Raw genomic sequence first — 6,678 nt, forward strand, 5'->3', positions numbered from 1 at the left:
CCTCCCCTCCCATGCTGTCCTGTGTCCTTTCCCAGCACTGTCTTTTGTGATTAGGGACGTCACACACCTGCTGGCTTCCTAGTATGTGTGTGTGTGTGTGGCAACTGAAAGCAATACCACACACACACACACACACACACACACACACACACACACACACATGCACATGATAGTTGCTTCTACTGTTGTCAATACTAATACGAAGCTCTTCTAATGCTAATAATAAAGCTGCTGTTAGTGATGATGATGATGATGATGATGATAATGAAGATGATGAAGATGATATTGATGATGGTAACTACTGTTGTTATGTCCTTGCTGCATCCAAGGACCTTCCTACTGTTGCTGATGACGATGCGAAAGATACTACTACTACTACTACTACTACTACTACTACTACTACTACTACTACTACTACTACTACTACTACTATTACTAATACTACTACTGCAACTAAGTTTATCGCATAAACAGCGGTGATGGTAACGATGGTGATAATGATAACCTATAATAATAATGATAATAACAGTAATGATACCGACAACAACAATGACGATGATAATAATAATAATAATAATAATAATAATAATAATAATAATAATAATAATAATAATAATAACGATAACAGTAATAGCAATAATAATAATGAGCTAACACACACACACACACACACACACACACACACACACACACACACACACACACACACAACCACATACAAAAAAAAATCAAAAGCAAACAAGTGCCAACCTAACCAACGAAACAAAATCAACAACAACAACAACAACAACAACAACAACAACAGCACACAAACATCTCAAAGTGACAAGACAAGCCCCATCAATCAACACTGGACTTTCACACACACGCAATCAATGGGTGAAGGGGCGACTACCATTAAGACACTGGCCCAAAAAAGCTGAAAAGGAAAAGGGCAAGGAAAAACTGCTCTAAGTAAAGGACGAAATAGGAAGAAAAAAATAAATAAATATCCAGGTAACATCTATCAGTGTCCGGAAAGAGGCCCGCTACCTTTTCTACACCTGTCCAAACCTGTCTGTTTATCTTGTAACACCTCTCTCTCTCTCTCTCTCTCTCTCTCTCTCTCTCTCTCTCTCTCTCTCTCTCTCTCTCTCTCTCTCTCTCTCTCTCTCTCTTACTCATGAATTAAAGGCGAAAAGTGTTTATTTTTACAAGTGTGTGTGTGTGTGTGTGTGTGTGTGTGTGTGTGTGTGTGTGTGTGTGTCTGTGTTTGTGTTCGAAACAATTTCAGAGAAGCCTTGCCTAATCGAAGCTTACGTACGCACTCGCTTCTGAGAAAACCATGCCCCTCTCTCTCTCTCTCTCTCTCTCTCTCTCTCTCTCTCTCTCTGGAATCAAGAATGAAAAGAATTACAAATACCCTTTCTTATTACGCCTCGTGTATTCCCTCCACCTTTCCTCCTTTCCTTTCCAGCTCTCCTATATCCTCCACCTTCCATCCTTTCCCTCTCTCTCTCTCTCTCTCTCTCTCTCTCTCTCTCTCTCTCTCTCTCTCTCTCTCTCTCTCTCTCTCTCTCTTAATTCGCACCACGTTATCTATTAAGCTTGAAAATACTCTATGACAGTCATATCTTTTTACTAAGCTTAAGGAGATTCCAACTCACACAACGACATTTAATTAAGCTTGCAGAGACCTCATAGCCATTGTTTTACTATTTCTACTCTTAACTTACACTATAGTATTTAAATATTAAGCTTGAAGAGACGCCACAGCAGTCACATTACAGCCTTATCTCATAGCACAGTATTTTATTAAGCTTGAGAAGACGTATAAGAGTCAAATCATTTTCGTAATTTCCATAGCAACATTTTATTAACCTCGAGACGCAATAGTAGTTAGATTACAGTCATAACTTTCACCACAACTCTTTATCAAGCTTGACCAGACGCCATAATACTCAAAGGATTAATCTGCGTATAAATAAATCTGTTTCCTCTTTCCCTTTCTCCATTATTTCTTCACTCTGTCTTTCTTTCTTCAATAAAACTGCCTTCCGTTCTCCATTCTTTATTCTCTCTTTCATTCTTTCATTCTTCAGTAAAAATGCATTGTGTTCTTTTCTTTACTATTTTTTTTTTTCATTCTCTCTTCAATAAAACTGCCTTTTCTACCTCTGTCTTCATTACAGCTCCAATTTTCTTTTTTTTCTTCTTCCTTGAATACATCTGCATTTTGTTCTTCCTTCCTCCATTATCATTTCTTTACTCTTTCTTTCTCTCACCATTTTTTTTTTCATCTTTTCCTTGCCTTTCATTTATTATTTCATATTTCTTCCACGTACTTTTCATCCATCTTCTTCTGTTTCCTTTCCCCTTTCCTTATTTTCCATTATTCCCCTATTTTTCTATCCTCTTTTCCTTCACATCCCTCTTCTGCCCTCTCTCTCTCTCTCTCTCTCTCTCTCTCTCTCTCTCTCTCTCTCTCTCTCTCTCTCTCTCTCTCTCTCTCTCTCTCTCTCTCTCTCTCTCTCTATCTACGTAACAAATTCAGTGCCAGCCTCAGGCCAAGGATTATAAAGGAACCAACTAAAGGAATCGTTAATGAATCTAAGTCAAGGCTCTCTCTCTCTCTCTCTCTCTCTCTCTCTCTCTCTCTCTCTCTCTCTCTCTCTCTCTCTCTCTCTCTCTCTCTCTCTCTCTCTCTCTCTCTCTCTCCCTCATTAAGACGAAAGGAAGAAATGCGGAGATGGCACAGGTTGTAGTAGTTGTAGTAGTTGTAGTAGTAGTAGTAGTAGTAGTAGTAGTAGTAGTAGTAGTAGTAGTAGTAGTAGTAGTAGTAGTAGAAGGATTTCTAATTTTTCACCAGTATGAATGAAAAAAATATATAATCATTCAATAAATTCAAAAACAGTGTAAAATAGAATAAATAAGTAATCAAAAAACGCTTATATATAATTCAAAATACACGCATAGGAATATTAGCAAAACATATACAAAAAAATAAATAAATAAAATAAAATAAAGGTAAAAAACTGACTATTGCGTATAATTTAACCACCCGAGAAAATAAATAAATAAAAATAAACTAATATAAACCACTACAGAAACCAAAACAGTAAATCATTGACTTCCCATGCTAATCTATAACAGTTCTCCCACTCACTTTTTCCCTGCGATGGTCAGAGGGAGGGAGGGACGCGTGTCTATCTCGGCCACCACAGGAACACACTAGCGGCGAACGTGGGCGTTGGTTCTCTTGAACGATAGGCTTAACTTTTTTAGAAGTTCCTTTAGGCTTAGCTTTTTTTTTTAATAGTTCCTCTTTTTTATCTTTTTTTATTATTTATTTACTTATTTATCCACTTATTTATTTATTTGTCTTTTCATTAATTTTATATCGTTTTAAGTGGTTGATATTTTTAGTTTAACACTGTTTTAATTAAACCCTTCCATATTTGCTTATGATTTAGTTCTTCTAGCTTTTTTTTTTATTAAATTACTCTTAGTTATTATTTGGCTATTCAATTTTGCGTTTCTATTCTTTTCTTATTATATTACTGCTGCTACCTCTGACAATAAGATAATAATAATAATAATAATAATAATAATAATAATAATAATAATAATAATAATAATAATATGCTTCAATCAACAGTTGGGATTAGTTTTGAGAGAGAGAGAGAGAGAGAGAGAGAGAGAGAGAGAGAGAGAGAGAGAGAGAGAGAGAGAGAGAGAGAGAGAGAGAGTGTGTGTGTGTGTGTGAGTCAAACAATAACACAGGTATTCCCGTCAATCATAAACTAATCAATGAATCCACAAATACAATCCTGATGTTATCTTTACAATTACACACCTGCATAACCACATACGTGCCTTACACCTTCCTCATCACCAAGACTACACACCTAACACACCTGCGGACCCATACACTTGCCTCACACCTACTTACACACCCCACACCTGGTCTACACCTTCCTCATCACCCCATCACTACACTACACATTACACACCTGCTCTACACCTTCCTATACACCCGTACTATACCTGTCATACACACCTTTATGCTAATCCTTGCTGTACGTATTACCACGCATACAAAACGTTATACATTATATATTGCGCTCAAGGAAAAGACTGAAAATAAATAAAACAGAACATACATAAATGATGAGAATATCCTAGAAGCCATGAATGCAAGGAAAATAAAGAATGATAAAGGAGGTGAATAGGAGGAGGAGGATGATGAAAGTGTGATGGTGCAAAGCGAATGAGAAGGAATGGATAATGAATGTGAAGAGAAGTGATAATACGACAGATGAGGATAAAAAAAAAAATTAAAGGAATGATATAAGAAAAGATAGCGAAGAAATGAGGAATGAATAGTAAAATCTGAGGTAAAGAAAAGGGAATGGTAGATAATGAGAAGAAAGGATGGATAATGAAAGAATGTGAAGAGATAGGGGTGATACGACAGATGAGAGTAAAAATGGGAATAATTTAAGAAAAGAAGGTGAAAATAAGAATAATTTATGATCATTAGCATATCCTGTTTATATATATTCCTTATAAGTAGTAGTATTCATTTTTTCTTTTCTTTCTTTCTTCAATCTTAACATTTTCTTCGGTACTTAGTACTTGTACGTGGGTATTATTCATTTTCCTTTTTTTTTTCCTTCTTTCTTCTACTTCAATATGTCTACCGCGTATTGCTTCTTGTAGGCATGCAATACGGGCGTCTTGTTATTGTTATTCAAAAGATGTTATGCCCACACGCTCCGCCTTTTCTCCCCCTACCTCCCTCCATGTCCCCCTTCTTTCTCCTACCGCTCTCTTCCCCTCCATTCCTTCCTCCCTACGTTCATCTCTCTATCACGTTCTTCCTTTCCTCCGTTTCCTCAATTCCTCTCTTTCTCCTGTCCGTTCATTTATGTTATTTCCTATTTCATACTGATTTTTTTTTTTTTTTTTTGTCTTCCTTCACACTCATCTCCTTTCCTCCCTTCTCCTCCTTCACATTTATCTTCTTTCTGTTTTTCTTTCATCCCTCCCTTTTGCTGTTACTTCTACATTCTCCTCATCACCTTTTCTTTCTTCTTTTCGCAATTTGTTACATTTTCTCTTCCTTCCATCTTTCCTTAACGTCGCACACTCCTCCTCCCTTATCCTTTTCTCTTCTTTTCTCCTCCATATTCTTTCTTTCCTCTCCTTTCGCCATTTGTCCTTCATATTCCTTTATATTCCCCCTCTCTCTCTCTCTTCGTCATTCCTCCTTCATATTCTCCTCTCTTCTCTCTCTCCTCGTCATTCATCTTTCATATTCTCCTCTTTTCCCTCTCTCTTCGCCATTCCCCCTTCATATTCTCCTCCCTTCTTCCATTCATAATCACCTCTCCTCATGTCTTATTTCCTTTACTTCCCTCCCTCTTGCCTCTCATATTACTCCTCCCCTCCTTCCTTCCTCCCTCTCTTCTTCCTCTCCTTCCACGCATCCGTCATCAGCCTTTGGGATTTCACCACAAGATAAAAGGATTTCTCCAACTTTCCCAGCCTATCTCCGTGTCCTAACCATCTACTCCAGGCCATCCCAAGTTTTCTTGTAGGAATATTCCCCGCCATTGTCACCTCTGCTTGCCTCTCGTCAACCCTCATGTATAGAATAAGCAATGAATGAATCGTCTCTATGTGGAAGCAATGGCGCCGCTTTCACTGCGCAGATGAGGCATTTGGCTAGAAGTACTTGGCAAGACGCATTTGGCGAGTACCTTTGTCTTTTTTTCTTTTTTTTTTTTGAAGGGGCTTGTAGCTAGAAACATTTTTTGAGTTCAGGGCATTTAGCTAGCAAATCTTTACTTTTCACTGGAATGCAAGTAGAGTGGTATGCACCAAGTCGTCACTGTTCATCAAAAGTCGCTTGCTTTTCGTCTTCACTTCTCTTCGCTTCCTGCAAATTGCTAAGAAAATTAACATTGTACTTGATATTAGCAAATCGTTACTTACTCTCGCTTTTATTTCTCTTTTTTTCAGTCTTTTTAACACAAATTTCCTGTCATGCCTGCTGCAGTCACTCCATCTATCATCCCTTTCAGTCTGCGAGGAAAAGAATAACCTAACCGTATTATGGAACTATTTTCAGACCACAAAGATGATCAGCCGGCTTATCTCACAGGTGTTCATCCCAATGACGATGCAGAATATTTACTTATCACCAAAACCAACCCCAATAACGTCCACTACGGCCTGTGAAGAGCGACTGAGATGAGATCCCGAACGGTTTTACTCCTGTGGTTGTCCATTGCTAACACTGACCACCGTAAAAATATGGAAGGTTAATCATATATTTTCTAGGCTAAGGAACTATTTAAGAGGCTGGTATAAAATTTTGTTTTTGTTCTGTTTTATATAGGTATGATAAATTGTTTCAAGTTTCCATTTTCTAGGCTACGGAGCTGTTTAAGAGACTAGTGTAATATGTGTGTCCAAAAAGTTAGAGGTGATTATGGAAATGTTAGTAGTGAATGGGCTATGAACAGTCTTCTGCGTACCTCAAGGGTGTCCACGCGGCGCTGGCTTCAGGAGGTCCTGTCTCCAGCGCGACACAGAGAACACTCAACGATGGGGTATGTAGGGCCGGCCGCGAAACACGAACACATACAGACTATCCGTCACACACTCGCATACAGACACATAAACATACAT

At 38.0% G+C, this 6,678-nt stretch overlaps 1 long non-coding RNA gene across 1 annotated transcript in view; it reads right to left on the reverse strand.

Moving 5' to 3' along the window:
* The window catches only part of LOC135111675 (uncharacterized), a 53,989-nt gene extending 47,311 nt beyond the window's left edge, over positions 1 to 6,678 (reverse strand). The window contains exon 1 of the long non-coding RNA XR_010273871.1: positions 6,525 to 6,678. This is a non-coding gene — a long non-coding RNA (uncharacterized LOC135111675). The remainder of the gene's footprint in view (positions 1 to 6,524) is intronic.

The sequence above is a fragment of the Scylla paramamosain genome, chromosome 22 (genome assembly GCF_035594125.1).
Source record: "Scylla paramamosain isolate STU-SP2022 chromosome 22, ASM3559412v1, whole genome shotgun sequence".
In the NCBI taxonomy this organism is placed as follows: Eukaryota; Metazoa; Arthropoda; class Malacostraca; order Decapoda; family Portunidae; genus Scylla; species Scylla paramamosain.